Source organism: Mobula hypostoma, chromosome 3 (genome assembly GCF_963921235.1).
Source record: "Mobula hypostoma chromosome 3, sMobHyp1.1, whole genome shotgun sequence".
Taxonomy (NCBI): Eukaryota; Metazoa; Chordata; class Chondrichthyes; order Myliobatiformes; family Myliobatidae; genus Mobula; species Mobula hypostoma.
The window spans coordinates 179,643,005-179,660,021 of NC_086099.1; the positions used below are offsets into that span (position 1 = coordinate 179,643,005).

Genomic DNA, 17,017 nt, shown 5'->3' on the forward strand with positions numbered 1-17,017 from the left:
CCATCTCGCTCACTGCTGCCAGAGGAAGGTGCCTTCATTTGACCAACCTCTCTCTCTATCTTGCTCGCTGCGGCCAGAGGAAGGTGCCTTCATTTGACCAACCTCTCTCTCTATCTTGCTCGCTGCGGCCAAAGAATGGTGCTGGAGTTTTGGGTCCTGGACAAGGTTTAACCAGTCTGTGGACTGGACTCTGCAGTTCATGTTCTATATGTTTCTGGTCATTTCTTTTTTGGTTATTCTGGTTTGATGTTTTATGTGTAACACGCTGTAAGGTTTCACTGCTAATGTCATGGCCTCTCTGTAATATTTCACTGCTAAGGTAATGGTTTCTCTGTAGCAGCAATGTTTGGGTTATGACTAGACATAATGGGGCCTTTGGAATGAATGTATGTTAGCCAGTGAGAGGCATGTTGTTCTTTCTTATGGGTCTGGGTGCAGGGATTTCATGGCCTTTTGCCAGAGAGAGATGAGGAGTGAAGACGCGAATGGAGAGAGCTGGTAGACCGCCAGATGGAGTGAACTTGGAGCGAGGGTCTGAGGGTCGGCTACATGCGAAGGATGTTGACAGGGAACCAGTGGACTGAACCATGAGCTCCAACGTTGTGCATTAGACTGTTTCATGAAAATGGGCCCTTTTCTTTTTTTTGCTTCTTTTCTAACCATATAGTCAAATGAAGAATTACAGGTGTCGCCCGCTTTTCCAACGTTCGCTTTACGAAACCTCACTGTTACGGAAGACCTACATTAGTACCCTCTCTTCGCTTTCAGAAGGTGTCTTCAGTATTACAGAAAAAAAGCAGCGCGCGATAAAAGGCAGCCTGCGCCCCGAGCAGCCGCTCTCCACCGGATTCGGAACGGCCTTTATTAAACACGAGCCTGTGAGCAGCCGCTTGCAAGATGAGTTCTAAGGTATTGGAAAAGCCTGAAAGAGCTCGTAAAGGTGTTACACTTAGCGTAAAACTAGACATAATTAAGCGTTTTGATCGTGATGAACGAAATAAGGACTAAGTGAGTTTGGCTTGTGGAAGCTGACGAACATGATGTTGAAGAGGTTTTGGTATCCCATGACCAAGAACTGATAGGTGAAGAGCTGATGCAATTGGAAGAAAAAAAGGATAACAATCAAAACCAAGTGAGTAATGATAAAGTATAACTTTAATTTTGAAAGAGTAGGTCAGTTTAGGGGATATTTGCAAGATGGTTTGAGTCCTTACTAAGAACTGTATGATAGAAAAATGCGCGAGGCTCAGCAGTCAAGCAAGCCTTCCACATCAGCCACAGCAGATGACGAACCTTGAGCTTCGACATCGAGGCAGGCAGTCATAGGAGAAGATGAGCTGCATGCTCTAATGGAAAGAGACGACAAGATGACACTCCAGTGTCCCACCAACCCGCGATTCGCGGAGAATGCAGCGGTAGCCAGGAGACACACAGCACATCTTTAAGAAAGAAACCAAAATAAACATGCTAATTAATTACGTGTCAGGCAGCACCTAATTAATTAGCTTGTTTATTTCTGCTTTTTTCTTAAATATGTGCTGTGTGCCTCTCGGCTACCGCTGCGTTCCTGCATGCTTCGCGGCAATGTATCGCTCGGTGGCCTGGAGGGTGGGGCCACTGCACCACCCAACCTGCTACAACTCAGTCTAACACACCATCATCAGTGTGCTCGGCACTGTCTTCCCAATTCCGGTAAGTGATACTACACTGTACATACATTATTTCTACTTTGTATCAGCTGTGTATTTTTACACGTTATTTGGTATGATTTGGCAGCTTCATAGCTTAAAGGTTACTGGAGAGCGCTTGCGCCGTGTTTTTGCCAACAGCACTTGCGTGAGATTTTCTGCCCACGGCACTTGCACAAGATTTTCTCTACGGAGAACAGTTCAGTAATGATTGTGGAGAAGTATTTCTACTTTATATAGGCTGTGTATTTATCATATCATTCCTGCTTTTACTATATGTTACTGTTATTTTAGGTTTTATGTGTTATTTGGCACGATTTGGTAGGTTATTTTTGGGTCTGCGAACGCTCACAAAATTTTCCCATATAAATAAATGGTAATTGCTTCTTCGCTTTACGACATTTCGGCTTACGAACTGTTTCATAGGAACGCTCTACCTTCAGATGGCGGGGGAAACCTGTATAGAGTTCAATCGTTTAATCACATATTCTGTACTGTTTGTTATTTCGTGGTAGTGATTTGTAACATGGGACATTGCGCAACATCCACCCAAACAAGATTTCTTATGCTTGGCCTAGATTAAGCCGCTAACCGAAGCGAGAGTTACATATGTCCTGTGTGTTTTTTCCTCATTTTTTGCTCTTTCTGCAATTTGTTCCTTTTTTTGCAAGTTGGGTGCTTGAAGTTTTCTTTGAATGGGTTCCATGATATTTCTTTTGCGACTGTCTATGTGAAGAAGAATCTCAGGGTTTTATCCTGCATACATACTTTGATAATAAATGTCTTATTATCAAAGTGATACAGGCAGCCTTGTGGCTGATCCCCTCAGTAACAAGTACACCTTTTTGGATACTGTTGGGTGGAGATGAACTACTAGGAGCGAGCCACAACAACTGGGTCTCTGGCACAGTGACTCAGAAGGGAGAGAGCAGAAAAGGAATGCCGTGGTGATAGGAGATTTCAAAGTTAGGCGAGTAAATAGGAGAGTCTGTGGATGTGATAGGTAGACCAGGATGGTATGTTGCCTCACATTTGACAGGATCAGGTATGTCTCAGATCATGTCCACAGCATTCTAAATTGTGAGCAGCCATATGTCTTGGTACATTTTGGTACCAATGACAAAGAAAAGAAAAGAGAGGAGGTTCTAAAGAGAGAATTTACAGAGCTAGGCAGAAAGTTGAAAAGCAGGATCTCCAGGGTAACTATCTCTGGTTTGCTGCCCGTGCCACATGCCAGGGATACAGGAATAGGATGATTTGGAAGATGAATGTGTGGCTGAGGTGCTGGTGCAGGGCAGGTTTCGGATTTGTGGATCATTGGCACTTCTTCTAGGGTATGACCTGTACAAAAGGGACGGGCTGCACCTAAACTCAAGGGGGATCAATGTCTTTACGAGCAGGTTTGCTAGAGCTGCTGGGGAGAGTTTAATCTAATGTGGCAGGGGAATGGAAACTGGCCTGATAGGCTGAGGCTCATGATGTTGGTTTACAAGCAGAGGTAGTATATCGTGAAACTGTCAAGAAGGATTGGCAGAAGATAGGGTGAAATTACAGTCAGATACACACTGAAGCTGTTATAGATGAAAGCACACAGTATAGGAAATAAGGTAGATGATCTAGTAGCACAATTAGAGATTGGCAGGTATGACATTCTGGGTATCATGGAGTCATGGGTGAAAGACGATTGTAGTTGGGAGCTTACTGTTCAAGGATACACAATCTATTGAAAGGGCAGGCAGGAAAGCAGAGGAGGAGTGGCTCTGCTGGTCAAAAATGAAATCAAATCTTTAGAAAGAGGTGACATGGAATTGGAAGATGTAAACTCCTTCTGAGTTGAGTTCAGAAACTTCAAGGGTAAGAAGGCCCTGACAGACATTATTTACAGGCCTCCAAACAGTAGCCAGGATGTGGTCTACAAATTATAGTGGGAGATAGAAAAATCATGTCAAAAAAGGCAATGCTACTTTCATCATGGGGGATTTCAAAATGCTGGTAGACTGTGAAAATTAGATTGGTGATGGATCCCAAGAGAGAATTTGTGAATTGCCTCCAAGATGGCTTTTTGGAGCAGCTTGTGGTTAAGCCCACTAGGGTATCAGCAATTACTGACTGGGTGTTGTGTTATGAACCACAATGAATAGAGAGCTTAAGGTATTGGAACATTTCAATAACAGTGATCATTATATGATAGAATTCACCTTGCAATTTGAGAGGGAGAAAGTAAAGTCAGATGTATCAGTATTACAGTGGACTAAAGGGAATTATAGAGGAATGAGCGAGGAGCTGGACAAAGTTGATTGGAAGGGGACATTAGCAGGTTTGAGAACAGAGCAGCAATCTTGGAGTTACTGGGAGCAATTTGGAAGACGCTGGATAGATACATGACAAAGAAGAGCAAGTATTCTAAAGGCAGGATGACGCAACCATGGCTGACAAGGGAAGTCAAAGCCAGCTTTAAAAAAAGAGAAAGCATATAATAGAACAAAAGTAGTGGGAGGTTAGAGGATTGGGAATTTTTTTAAAACCAACAGAAGGCAACTAAAAAAACAACATAAAAGAGGAAAAGATGAAATATGAAGGTAAGATAGCCAATAATATCAAGAATGATACCAGTGTTTTTTTTTTCAGATATAGAAAGTGTAAAAGAGAGGCAAGAGTAGACATTGGACTGCTGGAAACTAATTCCGGAAGCTCAATTAGCAGAAGGAGCAGAGCACAGTGATTAAATAAAAGTATAGAAGGGACAAGTGAGGTGACTATTGCTGGGAGTAGGCTATTAGTAAGAGTAGAGTGTCAGGCTTTGGCTCAAATGAGGCTTCGGGTCGAAAGAGGCTCCGGCTCTGCGTAATTTTCTGTTAAGGTTCTCTTTTTTTCTCTCTCTTGCTATACTTAGTGTAGTAAATGGCCGTTGTTTATTCTTCTTGCTGGATGTTGGAGTCCTGGAAGATGCAGAGTCTCACAGGGATCTACATCTGCATGAAGTGCATCCAGCTGCAGCTCCTTGAAGACCGTGTTAGGGATCTGGAGCAGCAGCTGGATGACCTTCCGCTTGTATGGGAGAGGGAGGAGTCAGAGTTATAGGGAAGTAGTCACCCTAAGTTGCAGGAGGTGGGTGGCTAGGTGATTGTCAGGAAAAATGGAAATGTGAATGGACAGTTAAAGCACAGCACCCATGGCCATTCCTCGCAATAATAAGTATACAGTTTTGGATACTGTTGTGGGGGTTCACCTCCCAGGAAAATACCACGGAGACCAGGTTACTGGCATTGAGCATAGTTCTATGGTGCAGAAGGTAAAGATGGAGAAGAGGGGAGCGTTAGTGATGGAGGACTCAGTAGTCGGAGGAACAGACAGGAGATTCGGTGGACATGAACAGGACATCTGGATGGCATGTTGCCTCCCAGATGCTAGGATCAGGGATGTCTCAGGTTACATCCACAGCATTTTAGAGAGGGAGCGAGAGCAGGCAAATGTCTTTGTACATACTGGTACCAATGACAAAGAAATGAAAAGCAATGATGTCTCAAAGAGAGAATTTAGAAAACTAGGTGGAAAGCTAAGAAGCAGGACCTCCAGGGTATTAATTTCTTGATTGCTACTTGTGCCACACACCAGAGAGGGTAGAAACAGGATGATCTGGCAGATAAATGTGTGGCTGAGAAGATGGTGCAGTGGACAGGGCTTCAGGTTTGGATTATTGGGACCTCTTCTGGGGCAGGTATGACCTGTACAAATGGGACAGGTTGCACCTGAACCAGAGGGAGTCCAACATCCTCACAGGCAGGTTTGTTAGAGCTGTTGGGGAAGGTTTACACTAATTTGATAAGGGGTGGGAACTGGAATGAAGGGACTCAGGATAGAACGGATGGTAAAAAAGCAGCGCAGTGTGTATGCAGACAGACTGTCAGAAAGGACAGGCAGATGATAGGACAAAAATGCAGCCAAGAGGGTGAGTATCAGTGCATTAGGGATGTAAAATCAAAAAGGGTGATAAATACAGCACACAAAGTGTCATACCTCAGTGCACGGTGTATAAGTAGTAAGGTGGATGATCTTGTTGCACTTTTACAGATTGATATTGTGGCCATCAATGAATCGTGGCTGAAAGATGTTGTAGTTGGGAGCTGAATGTCCAAGGTTACACATAGTATTGGAGGAACAGGAAGGTAGGCAGAGGAGGTGGCATGGCTCTGCTGGTAAAGAATGGTATCAAATCAATTGAAAGATGCGACATAGGATCGGAAAATGTTAAAATCCTGTGGTTGATTTAAGAAACTGCAAGGGTAAAAGGAACCTATTGGCAGTTATAACCAGGCCTCCCAATAGTAGCTGGACCACAGACTACAACAGAAAATAGAAAAAGTGTGTCAAAAGGGCAGTGTTATGATAGTCATGGGAGATTTTATCATGCAGGCCAATCGGGAAAATCAGGTTGGTAATGGATCTCAAGAGAGTATGCTTGTTGAATGCCTATGAGATGGCTTTTTAGAGCAGCTTGTCATTGAGTCAACTAGGGGATCATCAGCTATGGTGGATTGGGTGTTATGTAATGAACCAGAGGTGATTTGGGAGCTCAAGGTAAAGGAACCCTTAGGAGACGGTGATCACAGCATGATTGAGTTCAACTTGAAATTTGCTAGGGAGAAAATAAAGTCTGGCATAGCAGTATTTCAGTGGAGTAAAGGAAATTACAGTGGTTTGAGAGAGGAGTTGGCCAAAGTAAATTGGAAGTTGATGCTGGCAGGGCTGACAGCAGAGCAGCAATGGCATGAGTCTTTGGGGAAAATGAGGAAGGTGCAGGATAGATGTATTCCAAAAATGAAGAAATACTCAAATGACAAAATAGTACAACTGTGGCTGACAAGGGAAGTCGGAGCGAATGTAAAAGCAAAAGCAAAAAAAAGTGGGATTGGGAAGCTTTTAAAATCCTACAGACAGCAACTAAAAGAATCATTAGGAGGGAAAAGATTGTAACTATATGTATAATTATGTGGTTTTGTCAGTTTTTTCAGTCTTGGTTTGGCCTGTGTTTTTGTGATATCACACCGAAGGAAATAATGTATCATTTCTTAATGCATGCATTACTAAATGACAATAAAAGGGGACTACGTGTCTTCATCATCTAAGACTAAATATGAAAGCAAGTTAGCAAACATTATCAAAATGGATAATAAAAGCTTTTTCAAGTATGTAAAAAATAAAAGAGAGATGAGAGTAGACCGCTAGAAAATGAGAAATAATAACCAGGGACAAGGAGATGGCAGATGAATTAAATATTTTGCACCAGTCTTCACTGTGGAATACACTAACAGTGTGCCAGATGTTGAAGGATGTGAGGGAAGAGAAGTGACTGCAGTTACTATTACAAGGCAGAAGGTGCTCAAAAAGGCTATATAAGTCACCTGGACCAGATGAGTTTTGCACCATAGGTTCTGAAAGAGGTAACGTTAAAGATTGATGAGGCATTAGTAATGATCTTTCAAAAATCATTGAACTCCGGCATGGTGCCAGAGGACTGGAAAATTGCAAATGCTATCCCATTCCTTAAGAAAGGAGGGAAGCAGCAGAAAGGAAATTATAGACCAGTTAGCCTGACCTCAGTGGTTGGGAAGATGTTGGAGTCAATTTTTAAGAATAAGTTTATAGAGTACTTGGTGACACAGGACAAGATAGTACAAAGTCACCACGGTTTCGTTAAGGGAAAATCTTGCCTGAGGTGCCTGTTAGAATTCTTGGAGGAGATTACGCATCAGATAGACAAAGGAGATGCTGTGAATGTTATATATTTAAACTTTCAGAAGGTCTTTTGTCAAGGTGCCACACATGAGGCTGCTTACCAAGTCAAGAGCCCATGGTATTACAGGGAAGTTACTGGCATGGTTAGAGCGTTAGCTGATGGGTAGGAGGCAATTAGTGGGAATAAAAGATTCTTTTCTGGTTGGCTCCCAGTGGCTAGGGGTGTTCTGCAGGATGTTGGGACCACTTCTTTTTATGCTGTATGTCAATGATTTAGATGAAGGAATTGGTGGCTTTGTTGCCAAGTTTGCAGATCATACGAAGATTGGTGGAGAATCAGGTAATGCTGAGGAAACAGGTAGGCTGTAGAAGGACTTAGACAGATTAGAAGAATAGGTCAGAGAGTGGTAAATGAAATAAAATGTTGGAAAATGCATGGTCATGCACTTTGGTAGCAGAAATAATGTGCAGGCTATTATCCAAATGGGAGGTAATCCAAAAATCTGAGATGCAAAGGGACTTGGGAATTCTTGTGCAGAGCACCCTAAAGGCCAATTTGCAGATAGAGTCAGTGGTGAGGAAGGCAAATACAATGTTAGTATTCATTTCAAGAGGTCTAGAATACAAGAGTAGAGAAGTGATGCTGAGGTTTTATAAGGCACTGGCGTGGTTGCACCTTGAGTATTGTGAACAGTCTTGGGCTCTTCACCAGGAAAAGGTGTGCTGATATTGGGGAGATTTCAGAGGAGGTTCACAAGGATGATTCCGAGAATAAAAAGGTTATCATACAAGGAACATTTGATAGCTCTGGGTCTGTACTCGCAGGTATTTAGAAGGATGAGGAGGTATCTCATTGAAACGTTTTAAATGTTGAAAGGCCTAGACAGAGTAGATGTTGAAAGGTTGTTTCCCATGGTGGGGGAGTCTAGGTCAAGAGGGCACATGGCCTCAGGATAAAGGGGCATCCACTTAAAACAGAGTTACAGAGCAATTTCTTTAGCTAGGGGGTGGTGAATTTGTGGAATTTGTTACCACTGTGGAGACCAGGCCATTGGATATATTTAAGGCAGAATTCGAAAGATCCTTGATTGGACACGGCATCAAAGGTTATGGGGAGTGGGGCTGTGGAACGGAAAAAAGGATCAGCCATGATTGAACAGCAAAACAGACTCTATGGGCTAAATGGCCTAATTCTTCTCAAGTGTCTTACAGTCTTATAAACCAGTATTGGATTCAATTTACAAACTCACCATTGATCCCATGTGACCAGATTATATTGAGGAGCTTGTCAAATGTTTCATGAAATTTAATGTAGACAACCACAGCACTAACTTCATGAAGTATCTGACGTTTCCTTTGAAAATTCAATCAAATTTATGAGACAGGACTTCTGCACAAAGCCATATTGACCACCCTAATTAAATCTATGCATTTCCAAATGCAAGTAAATTCTGTCCCTGATAATCTTTTCCAGAAAATGTCATACCACTTAAGGCTCACAGGCCTTTACATTCCCGGCTTGTCCTTGCTGCCCTACTAGCTATTTTCTTGGTTTCCAGCACGTCACCAATGGCTAAAGGGTTAGAGTACAGAAACAGGCCCTTCAACCCAACTGGTTCATACCGAAGAAAATCTCTGTCAGGACTGCAGCACTCTCCCCTCTTACTTCCCCCCTCAGCTTCCTGGGATAAATCCTACCAACTTATCCACTGTAATGTCTTTCAAGACACCAAAACCTTCATGATAAGGATGGTGCAAGTGTGAAATGAGTTGCCAATGTAAGTGGTAGATTGGGGTTCAAATGTAGCTTTTAAGAGCAGTTTGGATAGGTACATGGATGACAGAGGTACGTAGGGCTATAGTCATAGTGCAGATAAATGAGACGAGGCAGAAAAACAGGCCGGCACAGATTAGGGCCTGTTTCTGTACTGTAGTGCTCTATGAGTCTGTATGCAACTCTCTAACCTTACTAATATTTATGCACCATCTCAGTGAATACCAATGTAGAGCATTTATTCTAGACATTAACTACTACCTCCAACTCCACATATAAATTCTCTCCTTTGTCATTGAGTGAACCTAACCTCCTACTAGCTACCCACTGTTACTACAGTAAATACATTTTCTTCATTCTGAGTTGAGGGAAACAAATACTAAAAAATGGCAAGACAGCCAACTACAAATTTAGAATTTTATAGAGGTAAAATTGGATAGTATACAGATTTTGAGGCATGTACACCAAGAAATTTTTATTACACATCACAAAAAAAATGAACTTCGTCCTGGTCTTGCAGGAATTAACCCTAAACCATGGTGAAAATAGTGATTCATAAAGAAGTTAAAATAATGCAATGCAAAAGTAATATAAGATTTTGTTTATGGAATAAAGGTAAAAAACATATTCAGTTCCACGGCACGTTTTTGGAATTGGAAGAAGATAGATTTGTTAGGCAAACATAATTTGAGAAGAGCAAGGATTTGGTTGACAGTTGTAGCAAAATTGGACATTACGTAGAGTAGCAAGTGGATTTAAGGAAGAGAACACCAAGAAAAAATAATCAAACCTACAAGTTACTCCAAATCAGATATCCAATTTATTTCTGAGCTTTGTAGAGATTTCAATGTTTCCCCATTTAACCTCTATGATAAACATTTTCCAGTTGGCTTCCGGAGCAAAGCTGGCTGATACAGAAAACCGAAGTGAATTATTTAAAAAGAGCAATTCCCTTATTCATCTTGAAAAAATGTACTGTTTTGTACACAAAACATTGAAAGCATGTTAAAGTTGTTCCCTAGCAAATTGCTCAAACAATGCAGCCTGATTTCAAGATGATTAACATTATGCTATCCAAATTAAACACTGCTCTGCAGTTTTGCAAGAACCACTTTAAGCCCACCAGGAAACACCCGTGGTCTTAACTTATGGTTATGAGTCACAGTTTTAGATTTTCAACCTTCAAACTTCGGCATGACTCATAATCAGTTAAATGACCAATGCCAGATGTCTAATTCAAATCTGTACAGTAGGAAACCACATAGGCTACATATATCCAGCTTTGCACACTGCCTGCTCAATTTTCATTGGTGCACCATAGAAAGCACGTTATCTGGATGTATCATAGCTTGGTAGGCAATCGTTTAAGTCCCTAACCACAAAAAAACTGCAGAATATTGTGACATATCATGGAAACCAGAATCCCTTCTATGGACTCCCACTATACCTCTCATTGACTCATTCAAGCATCCAGCAAAATTAAAGATCCACCCACACCATACATTCTCTTTCTTTCTCCTCCCTTCAGGCAGAAGACACAAAAGCACCCAGCTCAGTAACAGCTTCTATTCCATTGTTTTAAGACTATTGAATGATTCTCTAGTACAATAAGATGCACACTTGATCTCACAATCCACCTCATTACGACCTTGCACTTTATTGTCTATTTGCCACTGCACTTTCTCTGTAACCAACTACTTTACATTCGAGTAACACACATCAAAGTTGCTGGTGAACGCAGCAGGCCAAGCAGCATCTATAGGAAGAGGTGCAGTCGACGTTTCAGGCCGAGACCCTTCGTCAGGACTAACTGAAGGAAGAGTGAGTAAGGGATTTGAAAGCTGGAGGGGGAGGGGGAGATGCAAAATGATAGGAGAAGACAGGAGGGGGAGGGATAGAGCCGAGAGCTGGACAGGTGATAGGCAAAAGGGGATACGAGAGGATCATGGGACAGGAGGTCCGGGAAGAAAGACAAGGGGGGGGGTGACCCAGAGGATGGGCAAGAGGTATATTCAGAGGGACAGAGGGAGAAAAAGGAGAGTGAGAGAAAGAATGTGTGCATAAAAATGAGTAACAGATGGGCTACGAGGGGGAGGTGGGGCCTTAGCGGAAGTTAGAGAAGTCAATGTTCATGCCATCAGGTTGGAGGCTACCCAAACGGAATATAAGGTGTTGTTCCTCCAACCTGAGTGTGGCTTCATCTTTACAGTAGAGGAGGCCGTGGATAGACATGTCAGAATGGGAATGGGATGTGGAATTAAAATGTGTGGCCACTGGGAGATCCTGCTTTCTCTGGCGGACAGAGCGTAGATGTTCAGCAAAGCGGTCTCCCAGTCTGCGTCGGGTCTCACCAATATATAAAAGGCCACATCGGGAGCACCGGACGCAGTATATCACCCCAGTCGACTCACAGGTGAAGTGATGCCTCACCTGGAAGGACTGTTTGGGGCCCTGAATGGTGGTAAGGGAGGAAGTGTAAGGGCATGTGTAGCACTTGTTCAGCTTACACGGATAAGTGCCAGAAGGGAGATCAGTGGGGAGGGATGGGGGGGACGAATGGACAACGGAGTTGTGTAGGGAGCGATCCCTGCGGAATGCAGGGGGGGGGGAGGGAAAGATGTGCTTAGTGGTGGGATCCCGTTGGAGGTGGCGGAAGTTACGGAGAATAATATGTTGGACCCGGAGGCTGGTGGGGTGGTAGGTGAGGACCAGGGGAACCCTATTCCTAGTGGGGTGGTGGGAGGATGGAGTGAGAGCAGATGTACGTGAAATGGGGGAGATGCGTTTAAGAGCAGAGTTGATAGTGGAGGAAGGGAAGCCCCTTTCTTTAAAAAAGGAAGACATCTCCCTCGTCCTAGAATGAAAAGCCTCATCCTGAGAGCAGATGCGGCGGAGACGGAGGAATTGCGAGAAGGGGATGGCGTTTTTGCAAGAGACAGGGTGAGAAGAGGAATAGTCCAGATAGCTGTGAGAGTCAGTAGGCTTATAGTAGACATCAGTGGATAAGCTGTCTCCAGAGACAGAGACAGAAAGATCTAGAAAGGGCAGGGAGGTGTCGGAAATGGACCAGGTAAACTTGAGGGCAGGGTGAAAGTTGGAGGCATAGTTAATAAAGTCAACGAGTTCTGCATGCGTGCAGGAAGCAGCGCCAATGCAGTCGTCGATGTAGCGAAGGAAAAGTGGGGGACAGATACCAGAATAGGCACGGAACATAGATTGTTCCACAAACCCAACAAAAAGGCAGGCATAGCTAGGACCCATACGGGTGCCCATAGCTACACCTTCAGTTTGGAGGAAATGGGAGGAGAAAAAGGAGAAATTATTAAGAGTAAGGACTAATTCCGCTAGACGGAGCAGAGTGGTGGTAGAGGGGAACTGATTAGGTCTGGAATCCAAAAAGAAGCGTAGAGCTTTGAGACCTTCCTGATGGGGGATGGAAGTATATAAGGACTGGACATCCATGGTGAAAATAAAGCGGTGGGGGCCAGGGAACTTAAAATCATCGAAAAGTTTAAGAGCGTGAGAAGTGTCACGAACATAGGTCGGAAGGGATTGAACAAGGGGTGATAAAACAGTGTCGAGGTACTTTACATTCGTATTGTTTTACATTATAATGCCTTAGGATTTTGTTTATTTAATTATTAAGGAACAATTTACTTCAAGCACCAGAAGAACTTAGTTTGTATCCACCTTTTAACAGGAATGACATACACTAGAAGTTAGGGATAAAAATAAGCAGAAAGAAAAAAATGGCAAAAATAACTTTTAAAGACAGCTTTTTGGTTATAATGTGCATTGGAAACAACATCTTGAATGTTCCTGTTAAGAGTTAGATCATAAATTAGTTTTCAATAGAAAATCTATCGATAATAGGGCTATAATTATACTCAAGCTATATTGCAATGATAATTTCAAAGGTGCTGATGAATTAGTATATAGGATGATTGAAATTTTGGCTGATGGTGCCACACAACCTCTTACTGAATGTCAGCAAGACAAAAGAGCTGATCATTGACTTCAGGAGGAGGAAACTGGAGGTCCATGAGCCAGTCCTTATCAGGGGTTCAGAGCTAGAGAGGGTTAGCAACTTTAAATTCCTCAGTGTGATCATTTCACAGGACCTGTCCTAAGCCCAGCACAAAAATGACATTACGAAGAAAGCACAACAATGCCTCCACTTTGACAAAGCTCTATAAGTGTGTAGTTCAGGACTGATGAAAGGTCTTGACCCAAAGCGTAGTTCACTGAGATGCTGCATAAATATTAGTAAGGTTAGAGAGTTGTATACAGACTCACAGAGCACTACAGTACAGAAACAGGCCCTAGTCTGTGCCCGCCTGTTTTTCTGCCTCATCCCATTTATCTGCACCACAAACATAGCCTTTCATACCTCTCTCATCCATGTACTTATCCAAAAGTGAGGTAGTGTTCACTTAGGAACTGGATGGCAGAGGGGAAAAAACTGTTCCTGCATCACTGAGTGTGTGCCTTCAGCCTTCTGTACCTCCTACCTGATGGAAACAATGAGAAAAGGGCATGCCCTGGGTGCTGGGGGTCCTTAATAATGGACACTGCCTTTCTGAGACACCGCTCCTTGAAGATGTCCTGGGTACTTTGTAGGATAATACCCAAGATGGAGCTGACTAATTTTTTGTTGACTGTATAACCATGCAACAGAACATCCTGAATAGAACGTCACTTGCATGTGGTTGCTTAGAAAATAGTTAAAAACAAACAACAAACTAGTTCTTGAAAGCTAGTAACATTTACGGTTAGGAATATACTAGGTGAAATTTAAGAGATTTAGAAGTAGAACTTCCATAAAACACTAAAACACCCTCGCCCTCTTCCTGATCACCAGAATCAGGGCAGATACTTCAAGGTTTAATTGTCATAAATTTGGCAAGTAGGCAATGAGCAATAGTTGATGGAGATGCTGTTTAGGACATCTTGAATGGGATCATCAGCAGCATAGATAGTCAAGGTGATGATGAAGGGGCTCAGTCTGAAACGTCAAATATTTATGCGATCCATAGATGCTGCCTGACCTGCTGAACTCTTCCAACATATTGTGTGTATTGCTCTAGATTTCCAGCATCTTCAGTATCTCTTGTGTCATAGATAGTCATGGGTTAAGTTTGCCTTGCATATCCTGTTTGAAAGTGTGCTGTCTGTTAAATTGGTCAAGGCTGCATGAGATAAGTGGCAATAATCTCATGGTGATATCTAACTCCTTGGTTCTCCATTATAGGCAAAGATCTCAGAAGCAGTAATAAATTGAAAGGGAAGAGACAGTCACACAAGTTAACACTGGGTCTAAGCAAAAAACTTCAGGGAAAAAAGAAATTATGGGTTCACTCCATGGAGGTATCCCCATGAAAACACTGAACCTCTCTGCATACATTGTCATAGTACAGGTAAAAAAATCTTGGTATTCCTGGCTGCTTGCCATAGTCATAATTAAAGGCAAAGTGAATAGCAATAAGGAACCTTGGTTCTCGAGGGATATTGCAACTCTGATAAAGAAGAAGAGGGAGTTGTATGACATGTATAGGAAGCAGGGAGTAAATAAGGTGCTTGAGGAGTATAAGAAGTGCAAGAAAATACTTAAGAAAGAAATCAGGAGGGCTAAAAGAAGACATGAGGTTGCCTTGGCAGTCAAAGTGAAGGATAACCCAAAGAGCTTTTACAGGTATATTAAGAGCAAAAGGATTGTAAGGGATAAAATTGGTCCTCTTGAAGATCAGAGTGGTCGGCTATGTGCGGAACCAAAGGAAATGGGGGAGATCTTAAATAGGTTTTTTGCATCTGCATTTATTAAGGAAACTGGCATGAAGTCTATGGAATTAAGGGAAACAAGTAGTGAGATCATGGAAACTGTACAGATCGAAAAGGTGGAGGTCCTTGCTGTCTTGAGGAAAATTAAAGCGGATAAATCCCCGGGACCTGACAGGGTGTTCCCTCGGACCTTGAAGGAGACTAATGTTGAAATTGCAGGGGCCCTGGCAGAAATATTTAAAATGTCGCTGTCTGCAGGTGAGGTGCCGGAGGATTGAAAAGTGGCTCATGTTGTTCCGTTGTTTAAAAAAGGATCGAAAAGTAATCCGGGAAATTATAGGCCAGTAAGTTTAACATCGGTAATAGGTAAATTATTGGAGGGAGTACAAAGAGACAGAATCTACAAGCATTTGGATAGACAGGGACTTATTAGGGAGAGTCAACATGGCTTTGTGCGTGGTAGGTCATGTCTGACCAATCTATTGGGAGTTTTTCGAGGAGGTTACCAGGAAAGTGGATGAAGGGAAGGCAGTGGATATTGTCTACATGGACTTCAGTAAGGCCTTTGACAAGGTCCCGCATGGGAGGTTAGTTACGAAAATTCAGTCGCTAGGTATACATGGAGAGGTGGTAAATTGGATTAGACATTGGCTCGATGGAAGAAGCCAAAGAGTGGTAGCAGAGAATTGCTTCTCCGAGTGGAGGCCTGTGACTAATGGTGTGCCACAGGGATCAGTGCTGGGTCCATTGTTATTTGTCATCTATATCAATGATCTGGATGATAATGTGATAAATTGGATCAGCAAATTTGCTGATGATACAAAGATTGGAGGTGTAGTAGACAGTGAGGAAGGTTTTCAGAGCCTGCAGAGGAACTTGGACCAGCTGGAAAAATGGGCTGGAAAATGGCAGATGAAGTTTAATGCAGACAAGTGTGAGGTATCGCATGTTGGAAGGACAAACCAAGGTAGAACATACAGGGATAATGGTAAGGCACTGAGGAGTGCAGTGGAACAGAGGGATCTGGGAGTACAGATACAAAATTCCCTAAAAGTGGCGTCACAGGTAGATAGGGTCGTAAAGAGAGCTTTTGGTACATTGGCCTTTATTAATCAAGGTATTGAGTATAAGAGCTGGAATGTTATGATGAGGTTGTATAAGGTATTGGTGATGCCGAATCTGGAGTATTGTGTTCAGTTTTGGTCACCAAATTACAGGAAGGATATAAATAAAGTTGAAAGAGTGCAGAGAAGGTTTACAAGGATGTTGCCGGGACTTGAGAAACTCAGTTACAGAGAAAGGTTGAATAGGTTAGGACTTTATTCCTTGGAGCGTAGAAGAATGAGGGGAGATTTGATAGAGGTATATAAAATTATGATGGGTATAGATAGAGTGAATGCAAGCAGGCTTTTTCCACTGAGGCAAGGGGAGAAAAAAACCAGAGGACATGGGTTAAGGGTGAGGGGGGAAAAGTTTAAAGGGAACATTAGGGGAGGCTTCTTCACACAGAGAGTGGTGGGAGTATGGAATGAGCTGACAGACGAGGTGGTAAATGCGGGTTCTTTTTTAACATTTAAGAATAAATTGGACAGATACATGGATGGGAGGTGTATGGAGGGATATGGTCCGTGTGCAGGTCAATGGGACTAGGCAGAAAATGGTTCGGTACAGCCAAGAAGGGCCAAAAGGCCTGTTTCTGTGCTGTAGTTTCTATGGTTTCTATAAGTCAAATCACAACTCTATAAACTATTGCAAACAGTCTAACTGAAGAAAAATTGTCAGGGCATTGGTGATTGATATTTTCCAACAGCACTGTCTAATTGCTACATTACAAGATTTCTAAAACAGGAACACATCAAGCATGGCTCTCTTGCATCAGAATCCTGCCTACTGCATTTCTGCACCAGTTAATAAAAATTGGCAATCCAGTACATGAGTGAAGAAATGCTGCAATGCTGGAGGAGCCAGCCTTTAAACAAGCCATAAACAAACAAAGAAACTACCTACCGCAGCAAATCTTAAAAATCTCAAACCATGGGAT

At 42.6% G+C, this 17,017-nt stretch overlaps 2 protein-coding genes across 8 annotated transcripts in view; one reads left to right on the plus strand and one right to left on the minus strand.

Moving 5' to 3' along the window:
• Positions 1 to 17,017, minus strand: part of trdmt1 (tRNA aspartic acid methyltransferase 1) — a 174,144-nt gene that overhangs the window by 86,506 nt on the left and 70,621 nt on the right. The window lies entirely within an intron of this gene.
• Positions 1 to 17,017, plus strand: part of LOC134344425 (type III intermediate filament-like) — an 88,132-nt gene that overhangs the window by 26,509 nt on the left and 44,606 nt on the right. Inside the window, exon 1 of one of the 3 annotated variants that reach the window (XM_063044190.1) lies at positions 10,561 to 11,019. The exons of 1 other annotated variant lie outside the window; for it this stretch is intronic. The gene's annotated coding sequence lies outside the window, so the exon portion shown is untranslated. Of the gene's footprint in view, positions 1 to 10,560; positions 11,020 to 14,409; positions 14,616 to 17,017 lie in introns of those variants that run through there. One more of the 3 variants, XM_063044188.1, reaches the window with a different exon arrangement.